At 44.0% G+C, this 23765-nt stretch overlaps 1 protein-coding gene and 1 long non-coding RNA gene across 6 annotated transcripts in view; one reads left to right on the plus strand and one right to left on the minus strand.

The window, feature by feature from the left end:
* The window catches only part of IARS1 (isoleucyl-tRNA synthetase 1), a 97224-nt gene extending 77015 nt beyond the window's left edge, over positions 1–20209 (minus strand). The window contains exons 1-4 of one of the 5 annotated variants that reach the window (XM_083603260.1): positions 18608–18769; positions 17940–18518; positions 5615–5683; positions 2032–2109 (exon numbers count right to left, since the gene is read on the minus strand). The gene's annotated coding sequence lies outside the window, so the exon portion shown is untranslated. Of the gene's footprint in view, positions 1–2031; positions 2110–5614; positions 5781–8973; positions 10145–17939; positions 18519–18607; positions 18770–20109 lie in introns of those variants that run through there. The other 4 variants (XM_083603259.1, XM_083603263.1, XM_083603262.1 and 1 more) reach the window with 4 other exon arrangements.
* The window catches only part of LOC310757877, a 518075-nt gene extending 495347 nt beyond the window's left edge, over positions 1–22728 (plus strand). The window contains exon 2 of the long non-coding RNA XR_014545532.1: positions 22271–22728. This is a non-coding gene — a long non-coding RNA (uncharacterized lncRNA). The remainder of the gene's footprint in view (positions 1–22270) is intronic.
* Positions 22729–23765: the final 1037 nt, after the last annotated feature.

Here is a 23765-nt window from a genome sequence, read left to right on the forward strand (position 1 = left end):
CAGGCTTGAAAGAATAAAAAGTAGAGGTCATCCTAGCTTTGCAGGTGCACACATGATGTGGATAGTGAACAATCAAAGCATAGATTTAAATGCAACTCTCTATATGTCCCAATCTACTGCCCCTCTGTTGCAGTTGTTTGATTTGTCCCTCAATGTCCCTATGCTGCTTACTGGATCAGGTTAGAATTTGTCTTTTTAAAATAAATTAAATATTCCAGTAGGCAGGGTGGATTTGATTTAAATCATGATTTAAATCACTAGTTAGTAAGACTTGATTTAAATCATTTTTTTACAGAAAGACTCATTCTGGCTGGTATAATCTTAATATTTACAACCAGATGAAGGTTTCATTTTTGGAAAAATAAATTTTCAGAGTAGTTTTTACTGTTACTGTATGTCAAAAATTACTGATTTGGTTATACTATTAGAAATACATAGACAGATAATTATGAAATTATTATGAGGTTTAATAAGTTAACTGTTTATATTTGGACAACTTTTCTGCTGTTCTTTATTGGAAGGAGAAAAATAATCATTTCCTTAATAACAATTTAAACAATTTATTTAACTAAAACAGTAACATTATAGCATATGTATCCATGTTTGTTAACCGATGTGGTTAAATGGTCATTTAAAAAAACAAAAACAAAAAAACCTTAGACTGAGTTTCAGCACACATGAAAAACCTTATTTCCTGATTAATAGCCTTTGGACTATAATGTAACTTAAATAGAAAACTATCTTTAGAAAGATTTTTCCTCCAAAAGCATTTTATTTTAAAAATCCAATTTAAATCAAAAAAAATCAATTTAAAATTTTTAAAATCCGATTTAAAAAAAAAAAATCATTTATTTTTATCCACCCTGCCAGTAGGCAATTCTATATACAGTATTCAAGATTCATAAAGCTAGAAAGGATTCTGCTTACTATACCTATACAATGTAACAATGACAGGGCTATGGAGGCTGCTAAAGTATCAGACTCCATGCGTAAGTCAGAGTATTATTTTTTGCCCTCTTCTACTAACTGAAGCACTGTATGGAGATAACAGTGTCCAGCAACCACAGGGCACATATTTAAGCATACCACAGCATGCTGCCTTTTAAAGCATAGGCCTGTGCAGAATTCCTCAAAAGGAAATCCCACTGGCTCCTGCATGAATCTGAGCATGTTCTAACAACCTCCACAGTGTCCATTCTCAGAGTTCCTCAGGTGTCATGAGTGAAGATGGTTGGTGGTTATTGTAGCAACCCAGCTGCAGAATGCTCCCCAAGTAGGCTTGCCTGACACCAACCATAATGTAATTCCATTGCTCAGTAAATAATTCTTTTATTTGCCTGGGCCTTTCAGTGACAATTGTTTTAGATCTGTTTAGATTAATTTCATTGGAGCTTTGTTTTTTTTAAATGATCCAGCTATCGTAACGTTATTACTGATGTTATGTTTCAATTGTAAGTTATTCTTTGTTTTTCATTTTTTTAAAATAATATTTATTAAAGATTTTCTTGATTAACAAAAGTGGATGCGTTGTCTCTTTTTTCAGAATTGTAAGTTATTCTGAAAGCCTTCAGATTGAAAAGAAAGACGCAAATGATTTATCAACCAAATAAAAATAAATTGATTCCCAGATATGTGTGTATAGAAAAGATTCTAATTGTTCGATTCTTATTAAAGATCTGCACTCTTCGATGGGCAGGACAGGGTTCGGGGGTGGGGGGAGGATGAAGAACTAAAGGATGAAGAACGGATTCACATCACTTTAAACCACTTTCACATGATGCCACAAAGTGTTTCATTTGATGTAAAAGGACTTTTTAATCTTCAAGCAATCTTTTAGCAGTAAAGCATGATCATTCCAAATGGCTCCTTTTTAACAACCTTATAAACTTCTTTGTCAGTGGGAAGGTTCCATCAGGTCAGATTTATTTTAGTCTCTCTGCATATACATACACATCTCAGAACTTTGCAGTAATGTATCCGTGCATATAATAAAGCAATTCAACATTTTTTTGAAAATGCTATGTTACTCACTACTTTTAAAGAGAAGAACATCCAGTGGGAAAGGGCGTGGTATGAGGGATCCTACCAATAGGACAGTGGCCTTCAAACCTACAGGAAACAAAGAAGTTATTAATGAGTGTAATTTCTAAGTTGTAGGCAGGATTCACCCAACAAATCTGTCAAAAGCTGGAACTATTCCTATGGACACTTCTGCAGGTAGAGACAAAAGTCCTAGTCAGAAATACTAGATATATACTACATGGATGGACGACAAAAGCCCAGGAGATGGGCATCAGAAACAGCTAACCTCTGAAAACTGAAAAATTATATTTGTACACTATGTTCTTTAAATCCACCTCCCCAAACTTTAAAAAGTTTCATACATGTTCATGAATGGGGGGGCATACTAAACTATGCCTCAGAACTGCATCACAGGATATCCACTGCAGCCACAGCTATTCCAAGTACACACATTTAGGAACACCTCCTGGCATTTATCCATCACCAAAAAGTAACAAAACACAACTTGTTAGGTTTTCCACTAAAATGTGAAATATGAAACAGCGCAAACAACGCACAGCTTTTTGAATGTCTCATATTTCCACAAAATCGTATTTGTTTTAATGAGCGATCTTGTGGAAGTATTTCAATTGCCAGCAAGATTGCATTGATAAATGTGATCACTGTACTGCCAACATAGCTGTAAAATAAGCAACAGATGAATGAAGATGAAGTTTGAAGTGTTTTGCAATTGGGAATAGAGCCTGGTTATAGATGTGGAGATGCTCGCAAGCGGGGGTGCAGCAGAAGCCAAATCAAAGGCAAACTGAGGAAATCCAGCTGTTTTATCTGCTCAAATAGCAGCATGATGTAATGACATCATGCAGCATTGGTACCACCACCCACTTTCATGATGATGCAGAAACAGGTGAAATTTAATAAGCTGAAGAGACTATGAAGAAATACCAAGGTCAAACCATGGTGGTCCTGGACATAATTCCATCCACACTAACATGACTCCACAAATCTCAATCATCTGTAAGCCCACGCTGCTCACTTCAAGATGAGGCAAAAAGACCCCTCCTCTCAGATTTCTCTGCATATAGCAAAGAACTCGGAGGAATAGGAGACTTTCACCATGATACGATACAAGAGACCAACCATACTACTCTTCCAAGTCCTTGGAAACTTGGGGAAAGGGGTCGCTCAATTTCTGCTGGACTTTAGAACAGGCAGATGGAGCAAGGCACAGATTCTGCATGTACCCCATCTCAGCATAAAATAAAAGACTGACTCCACCCCTCTATCAAATTCTCTGTACAAGGCAGTGGATTCAGAGGAGGAAAGGGGAGGGGATGAGTTGGTGATTAACACAAATACTGGCTGGCTATTAATGTGATGCAACTGTAATTCAATATTGACAAATTTTCTACTAAGTTACACCCACACTGCCAGGGAATAAATACCTGAAAACATATGCAGGAGACAAAGAAGACAGATATCCAACAAGATGCACATATTGTCTCCCTGGCTGAAGCTCTGCCCTCATGATGCAATTATCACACAAGTTATGAACAGATCAGTCAGAAGTAGGCAGTTGTGTGGACAACTTTTCAAGGCCTTAAGCTAAGTAATAGACATCAACTGGGGTGTATAGGGTGTTAGGGGAGGGAAGTACCTCTGGTGAGGAACACATTGTGCATGCTCTTTCTGGGGTAGTTTGACAACCATTAGTCCTACCCTGCACTTAGCTCTCATCTGTGGCTCCCAGAAGCTGTCAGCATGCGACAGGAGCTACATCCCAGGAAATAGTGTTGACTGGCTGGCTAAACCAGGTGAGGGTAGCTGATGGGTCTCAAACCCGCAGTAAGTTATGAACTTCCCCTGCATGTGAAGACAGACTCTGGTGGATTGAGTGGATGAGGCTAATAATGGGTCCAACAGCCAAGAAAGTGATTTCTGCACATGCTGTAGAGTGAAGTGAGAGGCAGATGGGGCTCATCAACCTGGTAAGGTAGCCCATCTAGGAGAAGGAAAACACTGATCCTAAACCTCCCCTGCCTTGTGGGTTTATTGGGGAGAAAAAAACCGCTAAGGAGTAAACACTACACAAATTCAGAGTGGAGTCCCTAAGATGATTGAATACTGTCTTGTACACCTCCTTCTGGCAACTCCTGCAGCCAAGCAGGTACCAAATCTATTGTTCTGCTTTCCTTTGGACCACATCAGTGAGGCCAAGCGGGAGGTCTTGTTGTCTGGGCAGCTTGGGACCTCCATACACACTGCTCAGGCTTGTGAAATAACACAGGAGGCAGCAATTACAAGTTACTGGTCTCTGCAGTCACAGCAGGTGCTGCGATTCTCCAACGGCACACCCCGTTCTCTCACAAAATGGCAACAAAAACAAAGACATGAACTACTTATTAATTCTGTTGCCTCCCTGTTCTCTTCCGGATAGTGAATCTCTGTAGTTTTGCTCATTTACTATGAAGTCAGGTTTGTGTCTATACTCAAAAATAGATTTTTGCTTTGGTACAAATGTAAGGCTTCCACATACTTCATACTGCTAATACCATTTGATTATAGTATATTTTCTACTTTTACTGGATAGCTATACTTTTATGATTCAATTAACAGAGGTGATAAGCCTTTCATTGACTGGAAGTAATTGCTAAAAGAGCAGGTTTAAGTCTAGACTCTACACATACAGATGGTATGAGTTCTTTAAAAAGCATCTGAAAAACCACTCCCTCTGCCCCATTCTCCTTCTACCTGAACTATGAAATTTATATTACTCTCTCTTCTAGCATTGCTATATATAAGACAGTGTATGCAATGGACTTTGAAGACTCTGAAGAACTACATAAAGGTGAATTGTTACACATACACCTCACTCTCATAGATACATACATATGAACCCATCTCTTTCCTCCTAATGAGTATCTTCTTGTTAGGAGACTATGCAGAGCAACCCCTTAAGGGAAAGCTACTGTGGGGAGAGGGGAAATGAGAGCAAAGCATTTCTAGTCATCCTTAAGTCCATTTTAAACTTCATAAACCTGGGAATGGGAGAAGACACACACATACACACAAAATGAATGAATGAATGCTTAGGCCAAGGATCAGCTTGAGCCCAAGAGCTCCATTTTGAACCTTAATATCAAGACATTTAAAAGCATAACATTTCTTTAAGGAAAAGGCAAAATTAAGCCACGTGAGGAACACAAGAAGACGAAAGCTTTTTAAAAGTACACCAGCGTTTATTCGGCAAATTTGCTGGCGATGAGATACTACAGTACTTTTTAACATGGGGAATCAGCCTCTAGTGTTGCTCCCTTAAAACATGAGATTAAATAGTGACCACCCAAGATTGGGCTCAGTCCATCCTCAAAGTCTCCTGAGGCAGGAAATATCGGGGGCTTTTTTAGAAACTCTCACTCGCTCCCCGCCCTCGGCAGAATCACACCCACAGCTGTCAGCCCCGGGAGCGGCGGGGAGCCACTGAGCCAGGCTCACTAACAGCGGCAGGTAGGGTGCGAAGTGCGAGGGACCAGCCCCCTTCTTCCCTACCACCCCCACCTCGGACCCCGCTCCCCCCCCCCTCGAAACGCACCTGCCCTTCCAGCTCAACGGACTCACCCGGCTGTAGGCCCAGCAGCCAACCGGCTAGAAATGATGCAACCTGAAGGAAAGCATGACAGGAAGTTTAGAGGGAGGAGGAGGGGCAAGAGCAAGGCGCCGCACGCCCACTCGCAACAGCCTCTCAGAGTGCTCCGTGCACAAGCTGCAAATAAGGCGGCCTCCCATTGGGCCAGAGGGTTTCCGGGCAACCATAAATCCTAGCCGAGGTTTCGGGGGAAGGGGAAGGGAGGCGTGTAGCGGCTGAATGGTAGAGATAAGAAAGGGTAGAAGGGCGCGCACGTCCTACTTGGCTTGCGAAGGGCAGGCGGAGGGCGAGTGGAGCGAAGCCGCGACGCGCTCACTCTCGGGGGGGGGGGCGGGGAGTGCTTAAAAGAAGGACCTTGAATGTCTGTGAAGGAACTAGACTGGCTCTCAGTGCAGCCTGGGGCTGCTTTCATAGCCGCAGCGCCCTGCGAGGCTCTCAGTCGTCAGCCCTGATTGTTTTATGCAAGACATGGATGGCGAGGATGCATTAGATATATATTGCAAATAATACTGCTATCTATCTATTAAATTTGTATACCGCCCCTCACTGGAAGATCCTAGGGCATCTTCACAACAGAAAAATGCAAACTGATAATACGAATGATGAGTTTACAAATGGACTGCACCTACACATTGTTTCATAAAATTTTTACAACACTGATGGACGTAGTCAAGTGAGGGGGGGGCAAGGACAGGCAGCTGCCCGCCCCCTTAAATCAATAAAAATAAAATACATAGGAAACTGAGGTTCTGCCTCCCCTAACGAAAGGCCTGCCCCCCCCCCAAAAAAAATCCTCCTGGCTACGTCCATGGGTTTTGAAGACGCTCGAATTCAGGGCGAAAACGCTCTAAGAGGAAGGTTTGTTTGGCAGCCCCTCACCATTATCAACTCCCGTTCAGAAACCTATGGCCCCACTGTGGAAGGACATGTGGATCCAGAATTGGCCTCCACAGTCACTTACAGACTCACTTTTAAAACCGTGTTTATGGAAGACAATCTTACTCGGCTACAAGTGATCGCCAAAGAAGAAAACATTAACATTTGTTTTTTTAAAAAGTTGTTGAATAAGAATACAGAAATTCTGTGAAACGACACTTTTTAAATTGGCAGCTACTGAATTAAAGTTTTGTTATTACTAATAACAAGTGGACCTACTTGGGGTTTTTTATGGGGTAACGGGAATAACTAATGGATTGTTTCTATACAGAAATTTTTTTTTTTAAATAAAAAGAAATAAATTGTGGCAATTGTAAGCCAATCAACATATGAAGTGTGATTTGAAAATTCTCTCTGCTGATTCAGTCCATAAGTGATATAGAACTGATCAATTGCAATGTCAGTAGTTTGCATTGCAGTCTTCCTCCTCTGTTGCAGTTTAAAATCTCTGGATTTCAAAATGACCTCTTGCTGTGTTGTTAAGTGAGCTATAAGAAAGTATACTTTCTTATATATAACTCAGTATGCTTTCTTATATATAAATTTCTTATATATAACTGAGTTGTGGGTAGGTGACACCACTTTGTGGTGGCCCCGGTCCTACTTGGATGGTTGTTTCCAGAGGGTGATGCTCGGAGAGTGCTCTTCGGCCCCATGGAGCCTTCTTTGTGGGGTTCCTCAGGGTCTGATTTTATCTCCAGTGCTGTTCAACATCTACATGAAACCACTGAATAGGGTAACCCATGAATTTTGAGAACATTGTCGGCAATATGCTGATAACAGAAAGTTCTACTTCTTTACATCTGCACTGGAGAGCCAATAAACTGAAGCTCAATCTTATATGGATTGAACTTCAGTTTATTGGCTCTCCATTACTGAAACAAGGCACTGTTAGTGGGTGGTTCCCTAGACCAGATGGATGGGAGGTTGCCCGCTCTTGATGGGGTTATACTGCCTTTGAAGGATTGTGTGCTTCTGGATCCATTGCTGTCGCTTGAGGCTCAGATGGGCCTGTGGAACGGACTTCTTTCCATCAGATTGGTTGGTGGCCCAGCTGTGCCCCTATCTGGATGGGCATAGCCTGACTTCTGTTGCCTATTCTTTGGTAACCTCTAGGTTAGATTACTGCAGCACGTTATATGTGGAGCTGTGTCCAAATATGGTTCAGAAACTTCCGCTGGCGCAAAAGGCAGTGGCCAGGTTGCTCACAAGGTCAAGACAGTTTGAGCATATAACACCAATCCAACCTAAACTGTACAGACTGCCAATTGGTTTCTGTGCCCAGTTCAAAGTGCTGGTTGGAATGGAGTGAGGAGATTAATACAGGCTAGCGGCTGCCTACATTGTGATTCATCAGGGCGGGGATGTGGAGAGATTAAATACTGAAAATTTATATGGAGGAACAGATGCTGTCTATAGGCAAAAAAAAAAAAAATAGGCAGAGATGTACAAACATTATTTCTTCTTTTCTTTTTATCACTGATATTAAATTTCCATCAACATGTGTTTCCTTTGCTGTTTTGTCTTTTATGTAATTTGAACACCAGCATGGCCTGTTTGTAATCTAGGGTGTGTTCACAGCAGCATTTTGCTGCTGTAAGTAATCAAGGAACAATCCTTCTGGCTCAGGCTTCATCAGTGTTCAGTGTTTACTTATTTCTAGATTATCTTTCAGGGTTCGCTGCTGTTTTCCCTATACTGCCTAAAAGGGAGTGAACCACTTTGGAACTACATTAGTTTTTCTGGGGAACAATTGCTGAGGTAAAGCAGGTAAAGTATTGTGTAGCTATTTCTGCCTTCCTAGGGGGAAATAGTTGGGGTAAATGAAGAATAGGCATTGTGGTGCCCTGCACAATGTTGCCAGCTATAACGGCAGCCCCAGCCAACTATGCCAGTTGTCAGGAATTGTGACAGTTGGAGCTCACAACACATTGGCAGCTCCTCGGGGTAAAGTGTCTACTTTCAAAAGCAGCAGTGACATAATTAATGCAAAGGAATATTAAGAGTGGCACTATTTTTCTCAGCCTATATCAAAGCAAAAAGGCACAACAGTATCTACTACATACTTCACCCTCCATAAATTCTTCAATTTTAAATGAAAATAATCCAGTATTCCTTAGAAGATGGGATTATCTACCTTTACCTTTAAAGTAAACCTGACAGGCAGGTTAGGCTTAAGCAGTGCATTTAACAAATGAGGAACACAAGTCATTTTGGATCAAGGTCCAGAATTTTGCCCTCTATAGTACAATGGCTTCTGTTACTACTATAAATTCAGGGGAGAGTAAGAAGTGCAGTTCTTTACCCCTCACATTAATGTCAGTAGTAAAGTACAGTAATTTTAAAAGTAAGGTGCAAACATACCATACTTCATCAAGGTATCTGGTTCCATCAGTCTTGCCTCTGGAAGTGAGAGTCCCATATGGTTTGAAAATATTCACCTAGTTCTCTAACAGCTAAACGGGCAAATAAAAACATTGCCTCCTTTCTGTTTCTGGTTCCTCCATACCTAGGGTGTAGTTATCTTAATTCCAACAAAATCCTGTGGTTTGTTATTAAAATATTTCTTCTGCCATTTAACAGGAAGGAATTGAAGATGCTGATCATACACCGAAAGCAAAATGCAATAGTCTGGAGATGGCATGCACTAAAACTGTAACTGCCCAAGTTCTAGAAGTGAGGCTATGCAGAAAACCTGAGGACAGGGTATCTCTTAATAAAATACCAGCACTTATGTTCATTAATGCAGCACTCGCAGAGATTTGTAAAGCATTTTACAGCACAGCTATACAACAGAGTTAAAACATGCATACATTTACAGCTTCACTCTATGCTTTCAAACACACCCTGGTACCTTAGTGCTATGCCAATCAGCTTTGAGTGAAAGACCACTAGAGGGCAATATTTTCCCTCACTGGGTAGTCATTCAATACCGTACTGTTATAGAGTCCTATAGACATCTGCTTGAGAAGGACTTTTCATATATTCATATTTATCCAAGTTCTGGATTCAGTTATTAAAATCTGTTTTCATAAATATTTCAAAGTTAGTGAAAAGCACTGATGATTTGGATAGGCCAGGGGTGAGAGCCCCAGCAGAGATTTAAAATCACAAAACATGCAGCAAAGTAAAGTGTGGAAATATAGACTGTTATACCTTCAAAATAGCCCTTCTATGTTGCTTGCAAAGTTCCCCACTTTCCTTAGCATAGAAAGAGACCACACATTTGGTAGGTTAGAAATTGTTTACTTACAAACTTTTCAAATGTCAGATTCATGTGCTATTCCATACAGCAGCAAGAAAAGACAGGCAGCAAAACCTAGGTTAGTTCCAAAGTGGTAAATTAATTGTATCAAACACAAAGATGGCTTGCTTATGCCACGCAATCTAAGCTCAGAGCATGCATTGTGGACCTCCTTACTGTTAGGGTTCACATCGTGGAAGAGAGAGAACAAAGAGTTTGGTAATGCTACCTCCCAAGGTGAGGGTGTGTGACCTAGCTAAGCCCAGCAGGGCAGCTTACTCTATGGTCTTAACCGCTTTATGCATTCATTAGAATTAAGCATTTGGTTACAATTTACAATTTATTTACAGCTATTAGCCCATAAAATATGTACAAACATAAAAACACAGGGACATAAAAACAGATATATCCGACAACAGAAGGTGAACACCACGATGCAAGGGTGGGTCATTGAGCAGAGCCAAGTGACAGCTTGGGGCCAGGAGAGCTCCAAGGGACGGATCACAGAAAAGGAAAACTAAAGACGAACTCCGACATGCACTCTCATCATAACAGTCCGATTAGTTTTGATGTTGTTGTTGTTTTTTGGTGGTTTTTGAGTGTGAGATAACCGCATTCAGAAATCTCGCCACCTGCAGAGTTACAGAAGGATCTGTATCCTGCAAAAGCAGTGCGGCGTGTGACTCAACAGGCCTGCCAACCAAGCGCAGTAAAGCAGGACCCAGGAATTTAGCCCTGGCTATGCTATGTAGGGGACAGTTGAACATTATATGTGAAAGAGATTCAACAGTTTCCCCGTCACACACGCATAGCGGAGACACCAAACCCTTGGAAAATCTGTGGTTCAGCAGGTTCGATGGAAAGACATTGAACCTTGCACGAATAAATGCACGTCAGTGTGGTACTGATGAAAGAGATGACATGTATGATGGAAGGCCAAGTGGTGGGGTTATTCCGTGATACCTGGGGGAGCAGACACCCCCACCCCTGGCGAGGTTGTGTTGATTTTCAATGTCCGCTAATCTTTGCTTAATAAGGCTTTTGGCTGAGCGTAAGTTCATCTTTAAGGGGTCCGCTGGGGAAATTCCGATGCTCAGAAGTTTGGCATGGATTTTTCCTACCCACAGATTGACAAAGACGTCCCGCCAGAGGCACTGAAAAAGGTAATGGTCGGGAAGCCTATGCCAGCTGGACAGCCAATAGCCAAAGACTCGCTTCCAGATGACAGTCTCCAATGATGCAATCCTTAACTCCAGACGTATGGCTGCGTTGCTCACACACATGGGGAGTTTCAGAAGGCGACGGAGAAACTGATTCTGCAATGTCCCCAGTGATGTTAAATTGGACCCTGGGGCCCAGAGCGGGGCAGCATAACAGAGGGTGGAAACCACTTTTGTGTGGTATACCTTCAATGCAGAAGGGATGTGAGAGGCTCCGTCGGCCGCAAGAAATTGGAGTAGAGTATAAAGTATTGTTTTCCCTTTGTTTAGTAAATACTGTATCTGTGGCTTCCAGCTTAGATTGTAATGAAAAAAGACTCCCAGGTATTTAAATTTGAAAACCTGTTCTAATTGGACTCCATCTAACTTCCAGCTGTAAGTTTTCCGAGACCTGGTAAAGACCAGGACTTTAGATTTCCCATGATTAATTGTCAGATGGTTAAGTTTGCAATAAGCTGCAAAACTCTTTAGAGCTCTGCATAAACCAACTCTAGAGTAGGAAAGGATCGCTGCATCGTCTGCATATAGGAGCAAAGGGCAGCGAAAATCAGCTAGGCGGGGGGCATGAATGTTGGCTTGAGACTCGTTCAGAAAGAGCTTCATATCGCTAATAAACAGGTTGAAGAGGAGTGGGGCCAAAATGCAGCCTTGGCGCACACCTCTATTTATTGGGACCTCGTTGGATAGGTTTCCCGCCGGTGTGAGTCTCACTCTAGCCGACGACCCATGGTGTAATTGGGTTATAAGCCATAACAGCCTTCTATCTATGCCCCATCTCTCTAATTTCTTCCATAGGCAATTTCTTGGGATACTGTCGAAGGCAGCCTTTAGGTCTATAAAAGCGACACATAGGCGCCCCCGACTCGGGGCAGAATATTTTCTGGCAAGATGATACATGATTACCATATGGTCAGAGGTCAAGTAATTGTTCCTAAAGCCCGCTTGCTCATGGCCAATCAAATTTGAGTAAGCATTTGGTTATATGAGGCTGATTTATCCCACAGGAGTCACATGCCAATGGTGGGTGGAACAAGAGGCAGAAGTGTGTGGAACAGTATTAATGTAAATGTGCGCTTACATAATAGTCTAGTTTCTACAGACACCCCCCCCCTCTGTCTTCTTTCCATACAAGCAAGAAGAATCATCAGAGTTCAAGGACACAAAATATGGGCTGGACAAGGTTACTGTTAGGCAGTGCTTTTTCTTAGAACAAAAGGTGCCAGAACTCACCATGAAGCTGTTACAGTAAGTGCCACACTTTTGACATTTGGGGGGGAGACACCGGTACTGCGTAACTTTGAGTAACCCCAGAAAAAAAGCACTGCTGTTAGGTGGATTTGCAGCTGGTTAACTAATAGAACCCAAAGAGTGTTCACTATTGGTTCCTCATCATCCTGTAAAAAAAGTTGACAAGTGAGGTGGCACAGGGCTCTGTCCTGGGCCTGTTGTTGTTCAACATTTTTAATAAATGTCTTGGATGACTTGAGGGGATGCTCATCAAATCTGCAGGTGACACCAAACTAGGATTCACATTCTGTGCAAACCATAAATGTCAAACAGGTATGTTTAAGTTAGAGTTATTCTGTGTTTCAGACTACAAGCAGCACCCACCACTTTCCTGAAGGTATACAGTCCCACAGGACTCCCAGTGGAGAGAAAGGGCAATGTGGGCCAATATGATTATCACAACAGCAGCAAAGAAAGTTGTCAAACACCACGGATTAAATGTTTTAAAACAAATTATATTTGTTTGGGTACACTGTTAGATGGAGAATCTTGGCTGATGAGCATAGCTGTTTCTGGATGCAATATGATCTTACCTGTATGGTGGCTGAAAAATGTTCTGTTGCTGCAAGAATCAGCACTAGGGAGTCACAGCTGCATAGGTGGAGAGTGCTTAGTACACATGCATTGCTTCAGGCAGTCAAGCTGAATAATATGGGCCTTACCAGTATTGGTGACATATGAGCCAGCCCTAAGGCAGACAATTATGAATACAGTGTTTCCCTAAATTCCTATAGTAAGGTACTCTAGGATAATTTCTCCAAATCAGCTGAGCCTGATGATTCTGCATCCTCCATTAAAGCCTCAAGTACTGTGAGCAATATGAATGTTAAGCCTTATGACTTTGCTGTCTATTAGAAAGTCTCATGGAAAAATAACACTCCCAGTGATTAATTTGTTGAAAGGGAGACACCAAAGTCTGAATATATGTCATGTAATTAGTCCAGAGAGACCTACTCCTTAATTCCCAGTATATACAGTGGGGCAGTTAAGGAGGCTTAGACTCAAGACTGTATTGCCCTTGCTCCCAACTCGGTAGTTGGTAATGTGCACTGTTTCACTCACTTTAAAATGTGGTAAGCCAGCCATGAGTAATTAGACTAGGCACAGGGTGTGGTTACTCAAGGGTGAAGGAATGGTTCTCTGAACATGCTCGGATGCACCTTTTTATTCACATTTTTGCAGGCTCCACTCTAAGATTAAGAAGCAGTTTTCCTGATAGAACCCTGCCCCAAATTAAGCCCAGGCTTTCCCCCAGGAATGCTATTTAAATGTGGATTTTAATTTAATTTTCTTTGTCCAGGCAGATTTTTTAAAAAGAAAAGGAAAGAGTGAGCAGGGGGGAAATAGCAGGCTTGAGGTTTATGAGAGTGCATTGTACCCTTGGCATATTTAGGATAAAATGAGTGGGTTTGGAGGGTGTCTGAAAATCCAAAAGCTTCCCAGAATTTTTAACATAGACCCTTCTTAGGACAGGTGGACTCCAACACACATCAACCCCAGCCAGCATGGGTAATGGTCTGGAATGACAAGAGTTGTAGACCAGCAACATCTGGAGGATGCCACACTGGCTATCCTGACCTTAGGGAATGACTATGAGGTTTCAGTGCCTCTTGATCTGCCTCTTGATCTGCAGCTGTTACAAAGTCTATCCATCCAAATATACGTTCACAAGGTAAGCAATGACATCACCTTTTCTCATCCCACTACTTTCCATGTGACAAAATACACACATGGTTTATTCATAGCTTAGATGACAGTTACAGGTCTGACATCAAAGCTTAGCCCTGGAATGCTGAATGCCAGGTGTCTGTCTCAGAGGTTACAAAACAACAAAGCAGGGATATGAGTATGCAGGGTGCCTTTCCCAGGCTAAATCTAGGTGCACACAGCTATGTGCATCACTTGGCTTTTCCACACTTGATTTATAAATATGACTGCTAAGTGAATGTGTGGACTGTTGGAAAGAGGACATGAAAAAGGCTTGAAAGGCAGAGGTCCTTTTATCTACACATTGCAGAGAGTAGTCTACAAACAGCCTTGCAGTATAATTCACTGTTATACCCCGATTGTAGGTTGGAGGGTAATGTTGAGAAAGGTGCTTATGGTGGCCCTGCAATGTGCTCCATTGTTAATATTGCAAATTAAAAGTTGAGACTGGTTTTGATTCCCATTCAAAAACCCACATTCAGATGGCACCAAGGCTGTGTACACACTCCCATGTACTCTACATCCAGTGCTCTTCCACCACTGATTTGGGAAGTGGTGTACACATCAATAGCCATGATCCATTTCAATCCCCTCCTGAGGGTTTCTTCCAAAGATGTTGTGCACTTCTGCAAACTAGGTGGTTACAATCAGCTAGCTGCTGATGGTTCCATGTATGTGGCTGTGGTTGTTTTGGTTCCATAAGCAACAGCATTTGGTTTATTTAATTGCAATTGGTACATCAGACACATTTTGATTCTAAATGAATACACATACTTTTCATCAGAGATCTGAACAGATGCTAAACTACCACACAATTCTGATTCTCATTTTCTACTGCCACTCCACAGATTAGACCAGGCATCCCCAACCTTCGGCCCTCCAGATATATTGGACTACAATTCCCATCATCCCTGACCACTGGTCCTGTTAGCTAGGGATCATGGGAGTTGTAGGCCAAAACATCTGGAGGGCCGCAGGTTGGGGATGCCTGGATTAGACAAATGACAGGCTCTTCTCAGCAGATGATCCTTTCCTCTGAAAATTGTTCTTTCTTTTTTTTAGTCAATGGTGGCTGATTAGTAATAAGTCATGCTTTGTATTGTAGTTCATTTTTGTAGTTCTTCACCAGGTGAAGAAACAGGATGAGGTGGCAATGTGAACCAGTGGGGTGAGTCAAGATGTCGAGTTATATCCTTGACACTGCCTTCTGTTTTGCCTCAGGCAAAACACTTCTTCCTCACATGAAAAAATATTTCAAGGGTACTGTCTTAACCAGGCATATGCAAACTCCGGCCCTCCAGATGTTTCAGACTACAATTCCCATCATCCCTGATCACTGGTCCTGTTAGCTAGGGATGATGGGAATTGTAGTCCCAAACATCTGGAGGGCCGGAGTTTACCTATGCCTGGTCTTAACCTAGGCCTCTCAGAATTATTTAGCTGGTGAATGTATTTTGGACTCCCTGTGGTGATATAAGTTATCCCTGTGACTTTATTTGAAATATTCACATGGAAGAGAAAAAGAGCGGATCAGGAGGTCGTCTAATCCAGCCAATACCAAAGAATAGGATTTTATCACGTTAACCATATCCGTATATCATACAGGTACATCATTACAAACACCCCTGCCATTGCTCAGCCAACTGAGCAGTGTATTACACATATAAACAAATGCTTTTATTGTCATCAATATGAGAACTAGCAAGACTCTGGAATGTGAAACAAAATCCATTCATTTAGCCTCCTGTGGAAATGTAGGGAGGAATTTGACATCATGCTAAAGTTTCCAAAATCACAAGAATTTCTGCTTGCCTGCCTGACCAACTCTCTCCCCTCTCATTCCGCTGCATATTCTGAGGGTTCTCCCAAGCACACCCCTGAGACAATATGTTGGGGGTAGGAGTGCAGGGGCACGGAAGGAAGAGAGGGGGCAAGTTCCATTACATTAACGGAAGTCATTGTGCAGGCCAGTTACTGGAATCCAGCCCATAGCTGCACACCACGGCCAATCTCTGCCGAGCAGTAGCTGGGTGCCAGGGGGTTCCAGGCGCTCACCGAAGGCTGGGTTTCTGTTGGAAAACCAAGGCACAGCAGATTCTGCAGAGTCTTAGAAATATGCTTTATTCATACATATTTACACTTGAAGCCTTCAATGGCGGGGGTGCAGAACATTATGTTCAAAGAGTGTCCCTCATTGCTCCTCTCACAGCTTCAGCAAGCTTGGGGCCAAAGTAGCAACAGCCAATCATGGCCTCCAGTCTCACAGTGCAGCCTCCTCTAGCCAGTGCCACATGGAGTTTTGCCTACATTCCTCCTCCTTGTTCCCAGAACACCTTGTCCCCAAAACCTCTGCATAAAAGGACAATTTTTTCCCTGTGTGACATCACACTCATGTTGCCCTTGTAGGGTCTTTTGTCTTCTAGATGGCTTTTGCAATGGGGTAATGGCAGGGCCATCATCTCCCTCTGCCTCTCTATCTTGCAGCAAAACAAGCTCAGCCTGTCAGCTCACCTTAATTGTCAAAGCTCTGAGTAAACCCCAGCACCCAAGAAACTAGAAGGAAAAATCTGGTACCCACAAATTTGGGGGATCCCTGCTCCTCCACTAACCCGGTATTGACCTACCAACACAAGTAATAATTCCACCTCTTACGAATCGTGATAATTATAAGTAAATGTATTTGCCCCTCCAACCAGTAAATGAGTTATGAGTGTGGATGGGGTGTGGGGTTTAATCCTTGCTATTCCAGCATGACGGAGATGAGGAGATCAGACAGCAATAACTTCTCCAGTTCACTGTTTTGGTCAGAGCTACATATAACTTCCTGCGCAAAAAGTCTGATGGAGGGGAAGGGGCAAAACAGAGCTGCTCAAACTACACACACCAATCAGCCATGCAAAATGTGGGCAATTGCACAAAACTTCCACACAATGCAAACATTTCAGAACTATTTTGGATATTTTACAAATGCCAGATCATTTTGCAATTGAATTAAAAGTGGTTTGGTGAATGCAGTGTTCCAGAATATCGATGGAAAGATCATGACATGTGGAAGTATAGGGATAAGTCGGGGGGGGGGGGCAGAAGCTATAGAGCTACACAAAAAATATCTGGAATGGCCCTAAGGCACATTTAAGACAACTAGAGTTTGGCTGAGAGCCAGTGGGAAGCATATAAACTTCACATTTTGCCATATATCAATTTGTAATGGGATAGTTTTCCTTTTAAAAAAAAAAAAGGCGGGGGGGGGGGAATGAATAATTAGGATAGTGAGCCAGATCCTCACATATCCCCTGCAGCTATTATGGTCCTCCTGCTTTCCATAAGTGCAAAGCCCAAGATTTTAAAGTGGTCGTTTACCATTAAGAAACAAGGTGTGCATTAGTGCACCCAGCAAAAAGTAGTGAATCTAAATCATCATCATCAAGACCCTCCCATCCCACTGAAATATCTGCAAAAAAAAAACAGTAAATCCACATTGAAAAACCCAAGCTGAACTGGGAGAAAATAAGTAAAGGAACACAACAAAGCGTAAACTCCTATTTTTGAAGTCTCTTCGTGAGACAGTTCTGTTTGTTTACTCATCTTCTCGGGGTGTGTGTGTGTGTGCAAGAACTGCTCCACGTGACGATTATAAACAAGGCCAGAAGAGCTGGCTGCGCGCGCGTCCCCTTCGATTCGTGCTGGCGCTGCTGCACTCTTGTAAATAGGGAAACGTTTGACCCATCCTCTTCCTCCTAGTACACCATCTTCCACGGCTTCTCTTTGCCACCCGCCGCCATTGCAAGGAATTTCCTACACAGTACTGTACTATATAGCAGTCATTTTAAGAATAAGAACAACAACGCGCATTCTTAAAAAGTAACATTAACCTGACCTTAGCAATGATAGATGAGCCGCACTGCTCACTTTTCTTAAACTGAACTGCCCCCGAAAATGTACCCCGTGCCGTCCAATCTCAGCGTCTTGTTTACGCAGAATAAATATCTTGCGTTCAGTGAGTTTTACCCTCGCTTCTAGAAAGTGCGCATAGGTTTGCAGTCTTAGCCAGACAGTCTTAGCCAGAGAAAATGTTTCATTGGTGAGGGAGGGAAGCACTCTGTATTTCAGGAAGCACCTGTGGAAGCTGCTTCCCCGCCGGGGCTGCTTCATGTTTCTGAAAAGAGAGCTAAGTCCCTAAACATGTTTCCCTGTGAGCTCCGCTGAACTAAAAGGGGTTTGCTTCTATATCGGGGTGCAAGTGGAAACGTCCGAACAAATATGTCCACCTTCAAGGAACACAGTCCACCATTTTCTCTGCCCTGGCAAGGAGACAGGATGGCGGAATCGTCTGCCAGCTGACATGGGGGTTGGGTGGGTGGTGGAGAGGTGGCTAAGAGGCAAGAAGGAGTTAAACTGATCAGAGTTAAGAAGGAATTAAGTACTGTAGATATAGATATATGTATATTATGCGAGCCTTGAATGTCACTGAAAATGCGCTTTGCAGCCTTCCGTCCTAGGAGTGGAACCGCAGACTGCATTCTGACGGCTCTATCTCTCCGCTACCGAGATGCGGACATGAACTTTCTCGGGCCGCCACACTCCTTTCGCGTCTGCCGGGTTCAGCGACCCACTTTGAGCCATTTTACGCGCCTACCCCACTCGCTCGCGCTTCTACGGACAGCTAAGCACTTTACGGAAGAGACCTCGAAGACGCGGCTCTCGGAAGAAAACGCAAGCGTAAGTACGGTTTGTGCATAGGAGCTCAGGAGAAAATGACTTGCCTTGCGATTTGGACCAAACCAACATAGATATAGATATACACCCTCACACAAACACAAACACAAACACAAAAAAAAAAAATGGGGAAAGGAACCTCACAGCAGCATCTTTCCTCCTCCGCTCAGATTGTCTAATTTTTGCGTTTTATTTGTGTCCCTCCAGTTAAGGCTCTGGAAATATTTGTGGGAATATTTGTGTAGATAATTGTGGGAAACGGCTCACCCCCCTACAGTGGCTGCCATTGGATTGTTCCAAACTATATATATAAGTGGGCGAGGCGAAGCGTTCGAACACACAGAGGCTGAAACGAGTAGGGAGAGTTCGGTATGTGCTTTATTTTTTGAGCGCTTTGAGCTGAGCAGAACTTGTAGGCGCACAGCCCAGTGGCGCGTCACTCCTCCTCACCCCCCCTCTCCTTTCCCCACCGTCTCAGGCACCAAAATCCAGTTCCTGTAGAGAAAGGGGGTCTTGGACTTGAGCAAAACACCCCTGGACCCACCTAGCAGCTCTGAGCAGCAGCAGCTAGCCTTCGAGGTGGTCAAGCTGCCCCTCAGCCTGCAGCCTCCCGGCCGGGCTATGCGCTGCAAAAAGGCTCTGGTCAAGAAAAAAACGGAGCGGATTGTGAAAAGGTAGAAGCTAGGCGAGGAGAGCCCAGTGTGGGGGATCTGGAGGTTTGAAGGGCGCCTGGAGAAACCGACCCGAGAAGTAAGCAGCGAGAGAGGGGAAAGGAGGAGGCGAGGAGGGCTGCTGCTTTTGGGGGGGTTGCTTGGCAGCTGCCCCGGGAGTATGCGAGAGGAGTGTCCTTTGCTATGCTGAGAAGGCAAGAGCTGCTGATGTGCGGCAAGGGGGTCCGCTGCTGGGATCCCCCCAAGGCCGGGAGAGGCGAAGAGGTGCCGGAAGGGGCGTTCTCCCGCTTGCAGCCGCTGAAGGAGAGGGGGCAGCCGCGGAGGGTCTTCGGCCGCGGCAGGCCCAGCTGGCACCACCGGAGGCGGGGCAGGAACCCCAGTTCCTCGAGGGCGCACGGACGCCAGCACTATTACCAGCAGCAGCAGCAGCAAGCCAAGGTTTGGCCCCGCTGCTACCGGCGCACGCGGCCGCGGGTGCTGCTGTCTCTGCGCCCGGTCAACATGATGGGCAAGCGGGCGCCGGGCATGCGGGCGCCGCGCAACACCAACCAGTTCCTGATGCGCGAGAAGTACCAGCTCATGCACCTCCGCTCGGACTCGGTGGGCACCGAGAGCGGCGGCTCGGACTGCGAGATGGACCCGCTCGACATGGACTCGTACCTGGGCGTGCTGGAGAACGCGCGCGGGGCGCTCATGGACTGCCCGAGCGCCGACGGGTCGCCCTCCCCCGCCCGGGCCCCGACGACAGCGGCGCTGCTGCCGCCCCCCGACGACGGCGGCCTCCCGCCGCAGGCGCCCGGGCTGCGCTTCTTCGGAGGATCCCTGGAGGGCGCGCTGCAAGAGGAGAGCTTGCAGTACTTCCCCTCCGAGGACGATGTCATCGAGAGCGAGATCTTCATGGAAAGGGACTTTCACGAGTTTTGTAGCAGCATCGCCTGACCTGCCTGGGCTTTTCTTTTCTTTCTGTGGCTGGGCTGAATGTCATCTCGTTACGTTCTCTTTTTCACCGCCGTTTGTCCGAGTGGATCTCGGGAGCCACACCGCCTGGGTAGCTGGGGTGGGTTGTGGTGGTATGAATGTATGCTTCAGTGTATTGAAAACTCCCCAATCTCTTGACTGTCCCCCCCAAAATGGACCAATGGTCAAGTCACAACTTACCACAAAGGTGTGTGGATAAACTTGCTAAGGTGGCAACCTGTGAAGATAGTAGGATTTGTTGAATTTGTGTCTCACACTTGCCTCTGATGTATGTGGGCAAATAGCCATCTCTGTCCCCTGCGTGGTGATACGCGTCTGTCATAGATCCTTTGGGATCCTTTTTATTTCCTGCCCAAGGAAACCCAAGGAAAGCCCAAGGAAACTGCAGCAACTCTGGTCAATGGTTTTAACTAGACCCTTTGGACACACCATTATTATTAAAGATGATCACTGGGAGAGGCAGGGTTAGCCTCCCCTGGAGGCAAGGTGAGGCAATTCCCCCAAGCAGCAGCACCCACAGGGGCAGCAGATCCTGATGTAGATCTTTATTCCCCTACTGTTCCCTCACTTTTCCCCTGGAAGTGGGGGGCGCCATTTTGTGGTTCACCTCAGGTGCCAAAATATGTCTGTCTGACCCTGAGGAGGGGAAATTTAGATTTTGACTGGGGGTGGGGAGGGGGAAGGAAGCGCGCTGGCTGAATTTGTCATTTTTATGGAATATGCTCAGAGAAGCTGCTCAGATGCAAAGAACAAAATTTGTGCGGTCAAAAGAGATTACAGCGTTTATGTAAGACTCATTGTGTTCTCTAACATTTGTGTATTTTTTTATGATGGCATAATCAGGAAGAATGCAGCTACATCCCACATGCCTTCAACTCCCAGTTAATTTGGGGGATGGATGGAGAAGGGAGTTAAAAGAGAAAGACGCTCTGTATTGGGGCATTTAAAAAAAACAAAACAAAACACTTCCCTGCTACCCCTTTGCGTTTTTGTCAAATGGGGCCAGGCCAATTGATATGCAAAATTCTATGATTATGACTGTAAATAAAGTACACTTTTTATAATAAAAGGAAATGAGATGTGACTTCTTGTGGGTTTTTTTCACCTCTTTCTCTGTGGGAGGTGGGAAGATGCAATAGGAGAGGGGAAGACCAAGCCAGTGTTGTGGAAGGAGGGAAGGGGATCTGCAAGCCTGACAGTGCTCATTCTGTGAAACAGGCAGTTCCAAAATTAGGTAAACACATTTTTCTGCTATTCTGTGCTGAATACTGGGCAGATCTTTAACTAAGAGACATCATTAAATCACTGGGCTGTCATAGTAGGAGGGAAGTAGCACAAGTGCCCACTCCACCATTAAAAATAAAAAAGTGGCAAAGAGGTATATAGACCAGCTTGACTGCCTGCCTCTTAGAAGCTAAACATTACAACAGGAGACACCCAAAGTGTGGTTTGCATGTTGGTGGCACAGTGTGAGGAAAGGAATACAAGTAAGCCAGCATTACGTCTGACTCAACAAGGCAGTAGGCAAGAGTGAGGAACAAAGGTGGTGGGAGGGATTTGAGAGCCTGCAGATAATAAAGGAACAGCCACCTTTACGAAAGTGCACACCATATCCCACAGCGAATATCTTCTACTGGAGAAGAAGCAATACAATTCAAAATTGTATTTCAAAATTGAAATACAGTGGTACCTCGGGTTACATACGCTTCAGGTTACATACGCTTCAGGTTAAAGACTCCGCTAACCCAGAAATAGTACCTCGGGTTAAGAACTTTGCTTCAGGATGAGAACAGAAATCGTGCTCCGGTGGCAGCGGGAGGCCCCATTAGCTAAAGTGCTTCAGGTTAAGAACAGTTTCAGGTTGAGAACAAACCTACAGAACGAATTAAGTTCTTAACCCAAGGTACCACTGTATTCTCATTCAGCCATTTTTCCCCACCATGAACACTGTTGATAAAATGGAGGGACGAAAATTACCTGGCACTCCAAGATCCAGCTTTGAACACTAGAGGGAGAAACAAGATCTCTCAGCTCAACTTCTGTAGCAGTTTGCTCATATGATCAGCAAGGAAGCATGTACTAGGGAACACTTGGACGTGCTGCAGAGAGGAATAAATAGATCACAGACATCCAGTTCCTACAAGCCAGTTCCCACCCTTCCAAGTTGTAGCAGCTTGCTTGCACAGAGAAGAGGTGTCAGATTTTGAGAAACCTCTTGTTGTTGTTTTTAGTGTGCTTTCAAATACTACTTGTTTGTTGCAGGAAAAAAATAATTTTCCAATAAAATGTATGGTTACTTGATTTTTTTCCAGTCTCTTGATGGGAAACATTTTGGTCACCAGGGCAACTAGAGTTGGTAAACTGGAGTTGGAAGTGGGGAAAAAAAAGAGCAATAGCGGTCATTGCCTGCCAAAATGTGCAAGAGGAGGTGTTTGCTAGTTCTGGGAGCTTGGAGTTAGGACAGGAAGGTGGAAACTTAAAATGTCCTAAGTGTTGCTAAAGATTAGCACACTTCTCTCTCCTGCGCACAAGTGTCTAAGCATTCCCTGAGCTCTCCTGGCATTGGTGTGGTTTCCTGCATGGCAAGCAAGAACGTTTGACAAGCAGCAGGGAAAGTAACAGTGGAGCCATTAATTCTGAAACTTTAGTTTACATGACCTATTCCACGTAGGATAACCTGAGCACAATAGCACATGAGAGATTGCCACGTATCAGTGTAACTTGAGCCTTTTTATACATACCTTGCAGTGTGGGCAGCATATATCTAATTCTGATTGGCAGGCTGCCACTTTTCCAACATTAAGAAGTGTGCACCTAAGAGATATGCAAAGTGCTTTGCCTTATGTATGTGGGTGATGGCCAGAGTTCCCCCTGCTTTTCCAGAACTCCCTTTTGCAATGTGCATGGTTTGATTCAGGCAAATTCCATGCAGTTCCACACAAGTTCCATGCAATGGAGGAAGGGGAGAGCACAAAATAAACTGAGCAAACTTGGTAGTTGTGTCCCATATTTATAAAAGAAGTAGTCGTATAGTACACAGCTGAGCATTAGCAACTTAGTCGTGAAATTCCTGTTTTTTGCTGTCTCAGGCAGCCACCAAGGATTACCTAGTGAAGAGTTCAATCCATTGGGACACCAGCTGCTGCTTGTTCCTCTCCTGGAACTGCAGGAGTTAAACATCCACCCACATCCCTTTACTATCATAATAGGTTGCAGCATTGTGAGGTAGCAGTTTTCTAATAAAACACACTCAAATGTAGACCATAAATGGCAGCAAGATGCAAGAGCGCTACAGTGCTTGAAATGGTACATAAGGAATTTCACTGGAGTAGACAGCT

Source organism: Podarcis filfolensis (genome assembly GCF_964270895.1).
Source record: "Podarcis filfolensis genome assembly, chromosome: 2".
NCBI lineage: Eukaryota > Metazoa > Chordata > Lepidosauria > Squamata > Lacertidae > Podarcis > Podarcis filfolensis.